We start from the raw sequence: 15,314 nt of genomic DNA on the forward strand, positions 1-15,314 counted from the left end.
GTTAGGGCTTCTCCTACAGTTGCCTTCTAGGTATCAGGATTCAATTTGAGTTTCCAAAAGGCCTAATTCATTTTTAATTTCAGGAGGAAAACAAAGAAAACTTTCAAAAATAGATCCAGTTGACTAATGCAAGGAAGAAGGTTCCAGCTCTTTTAAGCTTACTTGAATGAAGAGCCATCAATAGACATATGTACAATCCTCTGGAGATGCATCCTAATCTAATTCATTTTCATATGAATGAATTTGAGGAGATCAGGAACCCCAAAGATGGCGGAGAAGATTTAACATCTTTCTTCGAGTCATCAGGGAAGTTCCAGAAGGGAAAAGCAGCAGTGACTGTTTCAGAACAGTGGCTTCCTGAGAGGAAAGAATAGGAGAGACTCCTATCACCAGGGGAGCCATTGTTAGCTCTTGTTACTATAAGCTCAGCTGTGGAAGAGAAATAAGTTCTTCACATAAGCTCACTTATGTGAAGAGAGGTGAGTTAGGCTCCTTTCTCGAGTCTCTGGCAGGTCTTGCTGGTCTCATTTTTTGTCCCTCTAGTTATCTATAAGACTATTATCTGTACACATTTAAAATTTTGTACCCTTGAGAGAAGGTTCTAATAGCTGGAAAGGTGCCACATGCCTTTAATCCAAGAACTTGGGAGGTAGACACAGGTGGATCTCTGAGTTAAGGCCAACCTGGTCTATAGAGGGGTTTCTGGAGAGCCAGGGCTGTACAGAGAGACCTTGACTTAAAACCCCCACACACCACAAAAAGAAAGAAAGAGAGAGAGGGAGAGAGAAGAAAGAAAGAAAAGAAAGAAAAAGAAAAAAGCCCAGGCTCTATGACAGTCCCCCTACCTTATTCTCCCAAGTGCTTGGGCTTCGGGTATATATTATGGTAAGTTTTTGAACCTTTTCAACTTTTTTTTTTTTGAGTAAGGTTTCTCTGTGTTGAAGCTCTTGCTGTAATGGAATTCCATCTGTAGACCAGGCTGGTCTCAACTCACAAGAGATCTGTCTGCTTCTGTCTCCAGAGTGCTGAGATTAAAGATATGTCCCACCATTGCCTAGCCACCTATGGTGGCTATTCTTGGCTGTCAACTTGACTATAACTGGAATGGACTACAATCCAGAATTGGAGGGCTTACCTGTGATCTGGATCTTGAGGCTGGAAGTCACAAGTTTCTGAGCTGGATCTTGGCATGGAGGCATAGTGGCCATGAAAATCAAGGTAGTACACGCCTTTAATCCCAGGAGACTGAGGCAAGGCCATCTCTGAGTTTAAGGTAAGCCTGGGACAAAACAAGTCCCAGATCCAGGCGTGGTGGCACAGATTTTTAATCTGGGCCACACCTTCTGCTGGAGGCCTAAACAAGGACTTTGGAAGAAGAAAGATTGACTCTTTTTACCTGCTTGTACTTACTAGCCAGCACATCTGTTGGAACCTACTTCTACAGAAGACCAGCTGAAACTACTAGCCTTGTTGGACCATGCAACTTCTAGATTCTTGAACTTCCCATCCACAGCTGCCTATTGTTGAGTTAATTGGACTACAGATTATAAATCATCACAATAAATTCCCTTAATATATAGAGACATTTCGTATGTTCTGTAATTCTAGAGAACCCTGACTAAAATACTACCTCTTCAACTCTTAAAGCCAAATTTGCTTTATCTTTTACCCAAGGGATTCCATACTAGGAGGACAATGGAGAAAATGAAGGACTGACCTCAGGCTGCAAAGGGAAGTAAACCAGGCTTGAGGCATGCTTTGTCCAATTACAGCCTAGGATTAAGTTGTTCTTACAACAGCAAAGAACTGCTAGAACTTGGGCATACTGCACTCTAACCCACGGCCCTGCTTTTTCAAGAAACACTAGAATGGCCATAGATATCAGAACCTATTTGTAATGTCCAGAAAGATAATGTAAATGGGAATTATGTGTATGACACAGTGATAAAAACTTCAGGTGCAAATGACTGATACTCAGAGCCTTTCAGAATTGTTGCTGGGGACAAGGGAGAAGAATATCAATGAGTCTCAGAAGTCAAGCAGATGTGTGAGAATGGAAATTTAAGAATATATTAAATTTATGTTACTTTTTGGGGGGTATCTATAGCATATCTAAATTCCAAAATGATAGTTTGGGAAAGCACATTTGTACTTTGATAACCTAATTGTTCTGAAAATAGCCATATCTGATATGTGGAGTTGTGAAAGCATAGAATAGGGATTGGCTTAAGAAGGGGATTTTTATACTCTTAATTTCAGGAAACTTAAAAACCTTTAAAAAAAAAAAAAGACCCATTTACCCAATATTCTCATCTTTCACCCATATTCACTTTGGTGGGGGGTTGGGAGAGAGAGAGAGCCAAGAGAATGTAGTGGAAAGAGACAACACTACAGCTCATAAGAACGTGGCGCATACTTGGTATAAAACTCTAACTTCAGGGAGAAAAATTCTGTAACATTATCCTGCATTTGAGTGTCAGCGATCTCCCCCTCCGCAATCCCCCCAACCCCCACTTGGCCTCTGCCTCTGCTGGTCTTCTAGATAATTCTGAAGACAGCTGCAGTCAACAGGAACCCTGGACAGGTAGGGGAGGAAGGGAGGAAGAGCAAGAATTACAATGGTATGCATCAATTTAAGGGAGAATAACTTTTGTTGGAGGCGTCAGCTGTAGTACCATTGACTATCCACAGCACCCGCAATGAATTTACGTCTCACACCCGCCTTATCTGGTTCCCGGTGTGTTTTGACGTTATCCCAAATTGAGGAGTGTAGGAGCTCAGGCTCATTTGTACTGATTAGTGTGTGTTCCTGGTAGTTAGTGAAATCCATTCAGTTGGCTCGGCCAATTCCAGGCAGGTTCTAGCATGGGATTGTTTTTGTTTTCGTTTTTGTGTTTTTGTTTCGGTTTTTGTTTTTGGTCTCACTTATTCTTGAAAAAGTCCTCTGTAGTAAATACACCTTATACACATAATCACCGTTTAGTGTCTTTCCCTGGGAAAGAACAACAGAACTCACAGCGGAACTTTGCTGCTGGTGGCTTGTGTTCCCGTCCGGATGGCCAAATGAGAGGGCCGGGAGGGGGAAGCTTTCTGGCGCGGACCGCGAGCGGAGGCTGAGAGCGCCGCCGCCGGAGAAGACCGACCCTCGGCCAGAGTCAGCCTGCGGCGCCCGGGCCTGGCTGGCTGCTTCCCGCCTCAGCCGCTTCTCCGGCTTCTGCCGCCGCAGACACCGTCCAGGCGGGTGCGGCAGAACGCAAGGTCCTACGGCCCAGTCTGGTCCGGTGCGGCCCGGATCCGTGGCACGGGAGGTGAGAGCCCCTGTGGTCCCCTTACTCCCTGCCGGGGCCGCTGGGACCCGCAACAATGGGGACGCGGCCAGAGTCCCCGGCGTGCAGCAGCCTAGGGTAGCAAACTACTCCTGGCGCCTTGGGCCTTGGGGGAGCGGGTCCGACCTGGGAAACTCCAGTGACTGGAGGCTTGGAGGGGGTCTTGGCATCCACCCGGGACTTCAGTAGCTTGATATTTGGGGATTTCGTTGTCAAGGAAGGCAGTCGTAATTACCGAGACTGAACTACAGTGGCTATGCGCTCTTGATTTTTTATTATAACATCGGCACCCTAGAAGCTGACCATACCGTGGCGTGGGTAGAGGGAGAGGGATTGTGGTTCGAATTTTAGGGGCCTCTGTGGCTTGGTCTCTAATGGACATAGGGGTGGGTCTCTGTACTCCCTTGGGCGGTCTGAGAATTTGTTAGGCTGAGTCGGGTTTGGGGAGAAGAGGCATGGAGAGTTTAGCTTCTCTGAGGTAATTGGTGACTAGTTCCTGGAAAGGCACGAGCTTAGTTAAGCACAAAAGAGTTGAGCTAAGAGCTAGATGGATCCTTCACGGCTAAGATGTATCCGAGTTAAGAGTGGTTCTCAGATAGGAAACTTGTCACCGGAGTAGTGTTAGCTGCCTTGGGTTAGGAAAAGGCCAACGCGAGCTGGGAAGGGAGGGAGAAGATGGCCGGCAGCTTCTGGGGTCGAAGAATTGGCTTTCTGTGGGTCATGGTGGCTGTTTGGGAGCAGAACAAGAGCACTTTGCAGAGTGGGCTTCCTGATAGAGAATGACCTCTTAGTGCGGGGGAGTGTGTGACTCAGATCTGTTAGATTACTGCTCTGGCTGGCGGATGTGGCTGACTGTGTTGGTGCCTGGACTTTGAAGCTGGAATGGTTGGGGGTGGGGGTGGGGGGGCTTAATGAATTTGTTCCAGAGGAGAGGACAGTGGGACCTTTCCTTCTTATTCCAAAGTCAGTGTGGTGGCTGACTTTGGTGGTCATGTAAGTAAGGAATTTCTTACTGGTATTTGACTTTAAAGCTTTTCTCTGTTCATTTTTTCCCCTTTCCCCTCTTTTTGAATTGTGACTCATACTTTCTTTTTAGCACTGTGGTTATTGTTTGTAATAATCCACACACTTAGACCCCATATAGTATGTTGTAATTCTTGGAGTTTTTGGTACAGTTTTTCTAAGCCCAAACTAATGTAAAAGGCTTCACTAACTTGTTTTTCGAATAGTTTAATATGTGTGAAGGATGTGAAAAATCTATCATTTCTTCTGCTCAGAGCTCTTTAGACTCCTAAATTCATGAAATTTCATGATCTCTTCCTGCCATGAAGTGATTACATTGAATCTGCTAAATCTTTGTTGTTATCATTTCAGCATCCTTGCTCTCACAGGATATTATCCCCACTACAAATGTTATCTCTGTTCAGTGCTTTTGATCCAGAGGCATGTGTAAACTCCAGCTTGGAGTCTTGTAGCTGCGCACCAGAGCTTTGCATGCACTTTTCAGGGAGGAGTTGGTTATTTATTTATATTTAAGGGAAAGCTGTAATGAACAAAGCTATATCAGGATCAGTGAGTGCACCAACTGAATTTATCTTGAGTGTACAGGATGTGTTACCTAGTTGCAAGCTAGTATTGTCAAATGAGATGTGAAGTAGTTTTTTGTGTGCTTGTACTGATAGGTCTTTTTTTGTTGTTTTTTCTTCTTTTTCCAGACAGGGTTTCTCTGTATAGCCCTGGCTGTCCTGGAACTCACTCTGTAGACCAGGCTGGCCTCAGTCTCAAAAATCCACCTGCCTCTGCCTCCCAAGTGCTAGGATTAAAGGTGTGCGCCACCACTGCCCAGCGATAGTTTCTTTCTTTCTTTTCTTTTCGTTTCTTTTCTTTTTAAAAAAGATTTATTTGTTCTATTTATGAATATACTGTAGCTGTCTTCAGACACACCAGGGCATCAGATCTCATTACAGATGGTTGTGAGCCACCATGTGGTTGCTGGGAGTTGAACTCAGGACCTCTGGAATAGCAGTCAGTGCTCTTAACTGCTGAGCCATCTCTCCAGCTCTGCACTGATAGTTCTAATTCTGGGGCTCATTTTTCCCCCTTAAATTTAAGAATAATTTCTTAAATTATTAATTGTCAGGCTATGGTGGTACATGCCTTTTGTCTAGCACTCTGGAGGCAGAGGCAGGTGGTGGATCTCTGTGAATTTGAGGCCAGTCTGATCTACAAAGTGAGTTCCTGTTTGTTGCATAGTGAAGCCCTGTCTCAAAGAAAAAAAAAAGAAAGAAAGAAAGAAAGAAAGAAAGAAAGAAAGAAAGAAAGAAAGAAAGAAAAATAGATTTTATTACCACTATTAGTTTAAATTTGCACATATGTAGGTATGGACATGTCTTTATATGAGGGTGTGTGTGGAGGCTAGAGGTGTTGGTCCTCCGGAAGGTAGAGTTACAGGCAGTTGTGAATTGTGAAGTGGGTGCAGGTCCCCTTCAAGAACAGTACTCTTAACTGCTGAGCCATTCATCAGCCTGTAGTTCTTTTTTAAAACTCCTTTTTGAGACAGGCTTGGGATTTGCTATGTATAACAAGGTGGCCTCAAATTCATAGAAACCTGACTGCCTCTGTCTTCAAGTGCTTAAAGGCATGTGCTGCAATGCCCAGCTCTGATTTGGTTTTTGAGACAGGATCTCAAACTGTAGCTCATGTTGTAGAAATCAGTATGTTGTCCAGACTCCAGCCTGGCCTTGAACTCCTCCTCCTCAGCCTCCCAGTGTTGTGGTTGCAGGTTCATTCTCTGCAAGTCGTTTGTTTATGCATAAGCTGGTGATCTGTTACCTTATGCCTACACTAGCTTTGAACAGGCAGCATTTCACTTTTTAAACTTCTTGAATGCTCAATTGTAGGTATCAGCCACTGCACCTGGACTCAGGAGCTGCTATTCTATGTAATGGCAGTAAACTGTAGCTAGGTATTGTGTAGCAATGAGGGGCTCTGTTATCTGGCCCGATGGAAGGCAAGCTGTGCCTTGTGCATCTGCTGGTGCTCAGGTGGAGGGATTGGCGAGATTCTTTTTCTAGTCCTGGCAAGCAGGAGCACATAGAGCTCAAGGTCATTATTGGCACTTCTAGTTTTTCCCCCTGGCAATTTCTATGGAGAAGCCAGAAGGAAACTACTTGGCATGCTAAACTTAAAATTTAGCACTCTGTTCAGACTTGGGTTTTGTGGTTTTGTTTAATTTTAGTCATTGTGTGTGTGTGTGTGTGTGTGTGTGTGTGTGTAGGACAGAGGGGTATCAAATCATATGGAGCTGGAGTTATAGGTTGTGAGCTACCTGATGTGGGTGCTGGAAATCTGACTTGGGTCATCTGCAAGAACAGGATGTACTCTTAAACACTGAGCCATCTCCCCAGCCCTTAGACTGCTTTTGATGGGCCAAAGGTTACAGGCTTTGTTAGAGAATTATTCAGATTTGTTTGTTTGTTTTTCTGTCTGTCTTTTGGGATGGCTTCTCTGTGTAGCCCTGACTATTCCTGGAATTCAGAGATCTGCCTGCCTCTGCCTCCCAAGATTGGGACTAAAGGTGGGTGACACCACTGCACAGTTTTCCGAACTCAGTTTTCAAAATTCCGTTAATATTCCAGGAGAAAATTAAGGAATGACTGGAGTTATTTGAAAGAAGTGACTCCCCAAATCCTTTGCAGTCTTATCTTAATGGAATCATCCTTCATTTGAGAGTGGTCTTCAATTCCAGTTAAGAGTAAATGTTTTACTGGCTGGGAAATCCTTTGATCATCTGGCATGTCTGATTCCAACATATTTCATAAAGATTTTTCAACTTGGCCTCTCATATCTTTTAGTTTCTCTTCTACTGTAATTACCCTGATACTTAAGGCCAAGTTACAATAAAGTTAAAAGTGGTTTCGAGACTGACTGACAGACTTTTCAGAGGCCTAACTGAACTCATTGTTACCATATTCAGAAAGTAGCATTATTTCACCAGACTTTATTGGGGAATTTGAATTTAGTGATTACGAAGCTATTTATACCATTGGTTTAATATTGTACAAATGCTGAAATGTTTTATGTTATAGTGAACCCTGAATACCACAACATGCTTTTTTATTTTTTTATTTTTTAAGTGTGTGGTCAACTTTAAGGCTCGAGTTAAGAATTCAGACATCTCCTCCACCGGCACATCCCCCCCACCTTCCAAAGGGATTGAGCTCCGGCCCTGAGTGTAGGACAGGCATCCTATCATTGCGCTTCATGCACAGCCTTGGTTTTGTTTTGATTTGTTATGTGTTTTCCTACATCTGTTCCTAATGAAAGCTTTCTTTGGATGGCTCTCCTCTGTGTATGCACTGCAGTTTGGGGTACTTCTAGCAACCACACTGAACTGTCCAGTTCTGGTATTTTGCATGTTTTCCATAACTATGAAATTAAACCTTATGTGTAAAAAGTGACTATTCAGTTTGTCCAACCAGGGCCAGACAGCTGCTGCCGAGTTGCCACCTGTTTCACACTACACAGAGATAGGACTTAAAAAAGCTTTAATATGGTTTAAAATGTATGTATATGTGTGTATATTTGTATATATGTGTGTGTGCTGTATTTATACTTGGTGTCCTCAGAGGCCAGAAGAGTTACAGGTGGTTGTGAGCCGCCTGGTGTGGGTACTAGGAATTGAACCTAGGTCCTCTGCAGGTGTAGCAGGTGGCCTTAACTACTGATCTCTCCAGCCCAAGTACAGGATTTTTAATTTATTCCCTTTTAAAAAACATTTATGTATGTATGTATGTATGTATGTATGTATGTATGTATGTATGTATGTATTTACTGTGTGTGTGCCCTCACGTGGAGTCAGTGAAGAACTTATAGGGGACTTGTTATTCTCTTCCCTCAGTCTTTCAGTGCTGGGATTACATGAATATCACAACACCCAGTTTTTTGTTTTGTTATTTAATCATTATATCCCAGGACCTTACCATTACTGGCACAGAGAAGCTGCTTGGCAAAGTCTGTTGAGTGAGCAATTAAATGGCCTGTGCTTATGAGTGATCTGAAGTCACTTGGTGTACTAGTGGTGATGAAGGTCCTGACGCAGTCACATGTGACCTAGCCTGACACTGAAGCCAAGCCTCTGCTTCCATGTTCTAGGTTACTGAAGGCTTTGCCTTACTTGCTGTGAAAACAGAGTTTATTCCATATCCTTTTTTTTTTTTTTTTTAATTTTTTTTTTTTTTTTTTTCGAGACAGGGTTTCTCTGTGTAGCCCTGGCTGTCCTGGAACTCACTCTGTAGACCAGGCTAGCCTCAAACTCAGAAATCCCCCTGCCTCTGCCTCCCAGAGTGCTAGGATTACAGACATGCGCCACCACCACCCGGCTTCATATCCTTTTCTTTAATGCAGAGTCTTGCTGTGTAGTACAGGCTGGATTTGAGCTTGCAGTGCTCCTGCCTCAGTCTTCCAAGTGTTGGGAATATTGGCATGTGTTACCAAACCTGATTCTATTTGTGGGTTTGAGACCGGGGACTGTTAACTTACTCTTTTTAGATCTTACACATCTATGGTGGCAAATGTGGCAGTTCTTCTTGATGCTGTCTAGATCTTCCAGGGCTGTTTATTCTGTAGGCATTTTGCCCTCATGCATAGAAAGTGACTACTCAGTTTGTCCCACGGAGCTGCCACCTGTTCATGAGTGGGAAATGAACTCAGTAGTAGGATGTTAGGACTTCTGCGGGCTCTGGTGGACTTTTTGGAGGCCTTGATAGATTCATAGCCACTTTATTCAGGAAATAAGATTATTTCACTAAACTTTATTAGGGAATTTGAGTTTAGTGGCTTTGGAACTATTTGTTCCACTTTGCTCAGCCCAGTAGTGAAATTGATAGATTGTTTTTCCAGATACTTTGGGTTCTGATTTGTTTACCTAGAAGGTACAAAAGTATGTTGTATCTATATTCTCTTGATTATTAAAAATAAAAACATTCTATCTACCTACCTACCTACCTACTTACATGACCGTGGGCAAGCAAGTGTGTCATGGCACATGTGTGGAGATGAGAGGACAACTCAAGGGCTTGGGTTGGTTTTCCTTCTGCTGCCACGATCCATCATGTATTCTAGGAGTTCAGGAACTTTACCAGCTGACCCACGCTTCCTGTCTTATAATCTTTCTCTTTCCTCCCCATCCCCCCCTTCTTTTTGAGACAGTATTTCTCTTTGTAACTTTGGCTGTTCTAGAACTTGCTCTGTAGACCAGTTAGGCCCAGAACTCAGATCAGATTCTCCTGCCTCTGCCTCCCAAGTACTGGAATTAAAGGCATGTACTACTATCACCCTGTGTGTGTGTGTGTGTGTGTGTGTGTGTGTGTGTCCAGGACAGCCAGGGCTACACAGAGAAATTCTGTCTTGAAGAACCTCTCCCCACCAAAGGAACTATTGTGATTTAATTTTTATGACTTATCAGATCATATAAAAATCTTTCTGAGAGCTGAGTGTTAATAAGATTATTGAAACTTCAGTAATGCAGTTACTGTTCTCATGTAGGTACCAGACTACAGAAAAAGGAAGCTTGAAAAAATTACTGTAATTAGGGTAATTATGAAAATCCTTGCTCTCCTATTAAGTATAGCTTGTATATATGCCCTTTTTGTCTGCTGTATGTCATTTGGAGACAGTTTCAGTCTGTGACCAAGACTATGCTGGGAATCCTCTGGCCTTAGCCTCCTACTTGCTAAGATAAGAAGACAAGCTGCTACAGCTGTTACACTTTCCTTTTCTATGGGGTTAGCAAGCTGGCTTAGCTGGTAAGGCTTACTTGCCAGAGTCTGATGGCCTGACAGAACCCAAACCAAAACATAGCCAGTGATTCTTATTTTAAAGATGTATATATTTATTATATGTGAGGACACTGTTGCTGTCTTCAGACACCCCAGAAGAAGGCATCAGATCTCATTACAGATGGTTGTGAGCTACCATGTGGTTGCTGGGATTTGAACTCAGGACCTTTGGAAGAGCAGTCAGTGCTCTTAACCGCTGAGCCATCTCTCTAGCCCCCAAACAATTTTTATGCCTATACTTTTTCTTCTCCCAATAACTCAGAGGCAGACATTCTCTCTTTACAAAGAAGCAAATAAAAGGAGGTGAAGTAGATTCTTTTTTTTTTTTTTAAATTATTTCTATTTATTCATTTTGTCTGTTTTGAGACAGGGTCTCACAGTGTCTTTCTGGCTGGCCTGGAATTCTTGATATAGGTCAGCTAGCCTCAGACTCACAGAGATCCACTTGCCTCTGCTTTCTAAGGGCTCTGGTATTAAAAGCCAGTACCACCAGTTTCAGCCATAACATTTTTAAAAATTCATATTAATGTGTATGTATACATGAATGCAGGTGTCCCCTGAGGTCAGAGGAGGGTGTAGGATCCCTCAGAGCTGGAGTTGCAGGCAGTTCCCAGCATACATCTCCTGTGACTCACAACCGCCTGCAACTCCAGCTCTGAGGGATCTGACATCTTCTTCTGACCTCAGTGGACACCTGCATGCTCTTGAAGCCTCTCTCAAACTCTTGCCTTTCAAAGGCAAACAAAGGCCAGCTTTTGGGTGCCAGAGGCAGGCCAGGCTGCAAAGCCATTCAGTGACCGAAGCTTCCAATGGATGTGAGGGACAGCTTGGTATACAGAAGCCATGTTTACAGCTGACTGGTGTTCCCTAGCTTCTGGGTCAAAGGGACTATAGGTCCTATAGGCTTCAAAGTCTTTCTAGATATTCTTGGGGGCTCTCATTTTTTCTCTGGATCGCCTGGCTCACCTTAGATAAATTTGTGGGATGTCTGGCGGTCTCTCGGAGCCCTCCCCCGCCATCAGAATCTGGCAGTAGACCCAGGGCCTCTCCTTACCTTCAGCAGCATTAAAATCCCCATTGGGACAAGTCAAAGGGAAAGCTGAATCGATATCAGCCTGGACTAGGTGGACAGCCCATTTGCTCCCAGATCCAGTTTCCAGGCTGCTCCCACAATCCTCACTGTCGTGAAGAGGACCTGGAGCAATTGCCAACAGTCACCCCAGGTGGGCAGGTAAGTCAGCAAGGTTGAATCAAGAAGACCTGTGAGAGCTGATGGGCTTTCTTAAAAAAAAGCGGAGCGGGGGGGGGGGGGGGGGGAGTTTTGCAACTTACAATTGTAAAGATCCTTATTGGCAAATGGCACATATGCCATGAACTATCTCCCCAGAGCATCTGCGGGCTCCTGTAGCCCAGAGGGGTAAGGCTGTAATAGAGTTGGCCCTCCGGGCAGTATGGGTAGAATGTGAGGTAGACTCGGGGGAGTCAGGAGCTGCTCCTCTCCTTCTACCTGTGCTGGCTGGACAGGAGCAGCAGAGGCAGGGGCTGGAATATAAGGAGGGGAACAGAAAAGAGGAAGCAAGGAACAAAGGAGGAGCCAGGCAGAGGGCCAAGGCTGATCCTCCTTTAGAGAAAGAAGGGTGGGGAGCGTGGAGGCCTGTAACAGAACGGCCTTATCCAAATGGGGCTTCTCGACCAGGTATTGCCACATAGTGATATGGCCTCAGGCCTCATAAACTAAACCTTCACCCTGTCATTGATGGGGAGATGGAAAGTCTCTTCTCAGACCACCCTACTTTATAGGTGGGCCATTCATTCCTGCAAAAGATGGATAGTTTGTGGGGATGAGAAACCAGATCAGAGTCTTCTGGGACTTGGCAAAAGTCCTTAAAATGGTTCAGCACCCAGTGGGTTCCATTCTAAAGAAAAATATCTACTAGAGGATGAAAAGCACAAACAGAACACACGGTGACAGACACAGGAAGACATTCCCTGGAAAGTAAAAACAAAATGAAAGGCTGTCTCAATGGTCTTCCTCCCTGTGCATGGGAGGCCCATGGACCCACAGCCAGTTTACAATCTAGATGAGAACTAGCAAGTTCTCCTGCTTCTGGTAGGGGTTCGGGGAGTGTCCTCCATTGTCCTTGCCTGGGTGACAATGAATCCGCCTTATCCTTCTCAGCCTCCAGATTAAACCTGAAGCTGAAACACAGATATGGACTAGACAAAAGTCAACCGGGAGCCTGGACTTATTGGTTGGAAAAAACACTCCACTATTTGGGTCAGAGGGTCTCCAGTGAATTCTAGACAAGAGCCCCCAATGTAAGGGTCTAAGACTCGCTGAAGAATGATACCCTGAACTCAAATAGTATGTAAAAGCAAAGAGTGTTTTATTCTGTAGAAGTCCAGTGTATAGGGTTCTCTCATTCCAAAATGGAGACACCCAAATGAGCTGGAAGACTTGATTTAAAGCTTATTAGAATTCCAGGGAGTGGTAGGTAACCTCCCCCCCCCCTCTATCTCTATCTCTATGGACATTCCAGAACCTTCCCTGGGGAAGTCTGAAAACTGCAAACAGACCTATTGTCCTTGCCTCAGGCCAGTTGGTGAGGCTGCTTCTGTGGCCTGAACTTGCCCAGTTCCTCTTGAAAGTACCACTTCTGTTTAAGGGAGGCTTGTACCCTTTTGACTGAATTACTTCCAAAAAGTCCCATATCCAGATACATTTAAAGGTGTTAAAAATTCAATATAAAAACCTGAGAGTTAGGACTGGAGAGAAGACTCAGCAGGTAAGTGCTTACTATTCTTGCAGAGGACCTGGGTTCCTGTGGTCCTCAACCTTCTGTAATTCCAATTCCAGAGAATCTGATGCCCTCTGGCTTCTTCAGGCACCTGCATGCAGGGGTGCACATAAACTCATGTAGGCCCTTATACATACACATAAATAATGAAATAAAATTCTATAAAAACCTTGAGGGTTGGGGGACACAAACATTCCAAACATACCATTAGTTATTAGTAGAAATGGGATCTGTTTTCATTGAGTCCCAGATTCTAACACACTTAGAAACAGACAGTCTTCAGCTGTTGGAACCCCAGCCATAAGTGCTTCCAGTCTCTGCAATTCCAGTGACTCCCCCATCAAATATACATGTATTGCTGTAGAATTTCACCCTTTGGAGCATACCTTGCTGATGGCTTTCTTGAAAGCTGCTCTGGGCTCATTGTCTCCCTCTATGACTTTCTAGATAGCCGCTTGTTCTTCACTCCTGGGCTAGCTCACCTCTGACCATCCTTTTTTCACCACACATCCTCCTGAATATCTCCTGCATTTAAGGCTTTAGCTACCAAAATACAGTGAAAACACCCAAGTCTCTGACTCCAGTCTATTTTTTAGTTGTTTTGTCATTTCAATGTTAGCAATCCTGTTGCCATCCTGCTGTTCAAGTTGGAAGCCAGGGTCACAGATAAAAGCTTGTTCTTTGGAATTGGATATCTGTCAGAATTACAGTCTACTGTTCCTTATCTGTGTGTATTTGGGCAAGTCACTTAACCTCTTTAACCTCTAGATTCCGTTTCTATGGAATGACAATATTGCCTTCATTCTGGTTTTGTGAAGAGACAGTGGAAGGTAATTGTCGAATATTTATGGAACCTTTGATATATGCCATCGACATGGATGCTGAGACTTACTAATGCCATTGTAGGGCTCCACTAGCCATTGAGTTCTTATGATTTTGCTTCCATAGTCTCTGGTGCTGTTTTTGCCATTGTACTTCAAGGTCTCATCTGTGCTCGGATGGCCACAGCAGCTTTCTCCCTAATTTAATTTCCCTGCCTTCATGCAGCCACCAGAGGTTCTTCTTGTTTGTTTTTTCTTTTAAATTGAAAATTTATATGAAACTACTTGCTTGTTTGAGATCCTTCTGAAACAAAAGGGATGAAGGGAGGATTTTGTGTATATAGCTGTGGGAGCTGCTTAAGAGCTCCACAACATAGTTGTTAAACGTGCCAGTGCCATAGGCAGGGAAGTGGTACTAAGGGCTGCATATTTGCCAGTTTTTGTTCAAGACAAAGCTCAGGTTCCTTAGCAAGTTCCTAGGAAATACACTGTCAGAATGTATTGTGGCACCCTCTGTCACTCTTCTCTGTCTGTCTCCACCATCATGAGCAGTCATGAAGTATATAATGTAATTCCTTATCAGAGTACTGAATAGTCTGAGTATCTATCACACATAAATGGAATTGTCCAGTAGGTGACTTTTGTGGTTTGTTTTTACTTTTTGAGATAAGGCTTCACTCTAAGGTTATGTTGTACTGGATATTCCCTATGTAGCCTGGACTGGCCAGCCAAATGCTGGGATTACAGGCATGAACCACCATGATGCCTGGCACGTCATTCTTTTCATCCTGAGGAATATTCTATTTTCTGTAGATAGTCTATATTTATTTCCCTGTTCCATCAGTTGATAGAAGACCCTTACTGTTTTCTGTCAGTCTGTCCTTGCGAAGCACATGTTCTCAGGTTGATTGGCACCAGTTGACTGGCCATCCTTGGCACCTCCAGCATCACTTGGTAGCCAGCATGCACTCTATGTTTTTAGTGTCAGCCATTGCTAGTTAATCATAGATGTTTAATGTTTATCTTCCATTCCAGAAAACCTATCACTTTGTATTTTCAGTACTTTTCAGATCTAAGCTTTTATTCCTACTGGGTGTTTTCTTCTCTTTGCATCAGTTGTATAATTAAGTTCTGTCCTGCTTTAGAGGTTGTCTCAGAGTCTGTCTGCCAGGAACACTAACCAGTATCTAAACCTCAGATCCTTTTGCTTCTTTAACTGACCTCTGGTGCAGATGGGTTCTGTCACTTATTTTAAGCAGTTAATAAAATATAACCTTGAATTATTTCCTGAACTAGACTGACATTAATTAAACCCATCAATATCAAGACCCCCTTTTGTACCCCTCAGTACAAAAATGCTCTAATTTTTTCTTTTTAAAACACTTTTGCTATGTGGTTTTAGTTGGTTTGGACCTCACTTTGTAGAGTAGGCAGGCTTCGAACTTGAAATGATAGGCTTGCCTCTGCTTTTGAGCATAGAAGTTATAAGCATGAGCCACTATACTTGGCATAGTGTTCTGGTTATATGAA

General features: G+C 43.6%; 1 protein-coding gene across 1 annotated transcript in view; it reads left to right on the forward strand.

Moving 5' to 3' along the window:
* Window positions 1-3,104: 3,104 nt before the first annotated feature.
* Window positions 3,105-15,314, forward strand: part of Rad54l2 (RAD54 like 2) — a 97,188-nt gene continuing 84,978 nt past the window's right edge. The window contains exon 1 of the mRNA XM_052187394.1: window positions 3,105-3,308. The gene's annotated coding sequence lies outside the window, so the exon portion shown is untranslated. The remainder of the gene's footprint in view (window positions 3,309-15,314) is intronic.

Source organism: Apodemus sylvaticus, chromosome 7 (genome assembly GCF_947179515.1).
Source record: "Apodemus sylvaticus chromosome 7, mApoSyl1.1, whole genome shotgun sequence".
Taxonomy (NCBI): domain Eukaryota; kingdom Metazoa; phylum Chordata; class Mammalia; order Rodentia; family Muridae; genus Apodemus; species Apodemus sylvaticus.